The 1,373-nt window shown below is 27.7% G+C and overlaps 1 protein-coding gene across 1 annotated transcript in view; it reads right to left on the bottom strand.

Moving 5' to 3' along the window:
- The window catches only part of LOC106783912 (serine/threonine-protein kinase SBK1), an 8,334-nt gene extending 7,109 nt beyond the window's left edge, over positions 1-1,225 (bottom strand). The window contains exon 1 of the mRNA XM_014742918.1: positions 774-1,225. The gene's annotated coding sequence lies outside the window, so the exon portion shown is untranslated. The remainder of the gene's footprint in view (positions 1-773) is intronic.
- Between the last annotated feature and the right edge of the window lie 148 nt (positions 1,226-1,373).

Here is a 1,373-nt window from a genome sequence, read left to right as displayed (position 1 = left end):
GGGAAAGAGAGAAAGAGAGAGAGAGAGAGAGAGAATGTAAACCAATTAGTATCCTTTCCGCGTTCTTTCAAGAATTATCTTAAGTATCTCGTGTATAGTCTTCTTTCCCAGATCGATATCTTAAAATATTAACCATTCATGTATCGTTGCCATAAATTTATTTTAATTATTCGGAAATGAGATATATATATATATATATATATCAATTATCGATAATTAAATGTCAGATTCATGCGTATTAGAAATATTTTTTTCTGATATAAATATAAATTATTAAATTTTCATTTATTATATCTCGTTGGGGATGATTCTATTATTGGTAAGTTGGTATATCTTTCGCGTTTAAATAGCGCATCACTTAAAATAGAAGGATTCATGGGAAGTGGCTAAAATTAGGGCCACTCGTGTTCTACGATTGTCATTATATTCCTATAAGATGAAAGGTGAGAAAGAATGGGGTAAAAAAAAAAACATAGAAAAATCGATTATCTATTATCTATTATATTCAAATCATTATTTCGAATATATGCATAATTAGGGATGACAGTGATCGAATATTTTCAAGTAATCGTAAAAGTCATTTTTTAAATTAATCGAATATTTTTATATGATCGAATATAAATGCATAGATTTCGAAATAACGATTAATCATTAGCAACAAACAATTCGTTTTTTTTTTGTATCTACAGAGATTCTATTGCATAATATGGTTCAAACGTTCGTCTAAAGGAGATGAGGAGATATTTTTTTCGTTTTTTTTTCGTCAAACTTACCACGATATCGAAGGCTCGGTTGAATTGTCACGAAGATAATCGATAATTTTTCACTGCACCAAAAAATAATACGCGATTGTTCGTTAATAATAATAATAATAATAATAATATCGAGAATCACTCGAATAGAGTTCCTCCTATCACACTATTTATTGTCACCGATTAATATTTAATCTTCTTATACATTTTCCACATCTTTTTTTATTTATTTAACGAGATCGATCGTACGAGTGAGAGAGATTTTTTTTTTTTTTTTAAGTAACAGAAAACAATGTAAATGAACTTCGTAGCACTTTTTGATGATACAACGTAGGTTGTTTGATAGCAACGATCTATAAGTTCAACGACAGATCAATGATCAGATCAATGAAAACAATTCGATGTTGCGTTAATAAGATAAATGTTTATAATAGAATAAACCTATAAAGCCGGTAATCAGTTAGAGAAACAGAGAAAGATATATATATGTATATATATATATATATATATATATATATATTTATAGAGAGAGAAAGAGAAATAGAGATAGAAAAAAAGGAAACAAATAAAAAAAAAAAAGAAAGGATAAGGGTAAAACGAGAGCGTTAGACTTCTTACTTC

This window comes from Polistes canadensis, unplaced genomic scaffold (assembly GCF_001313835.1).
Source record: "Polistes canadensis isolate GaletaPanama2010 unplaced genomic scaffold, ASM131383v1 scaffold_27, whole genome shotgun sequence".
Classification (NCBI taxonomy): Eukaryota; Metazoa; Arthropoda; class Insecta; order Hymenoptera; family Vespidae; genus Polistes; species Polistes canadensis.
Note: the sequence above shows the minus strand (reverse complement) of the source record. Positions and strands in the feature narration are given on the sequence as shown.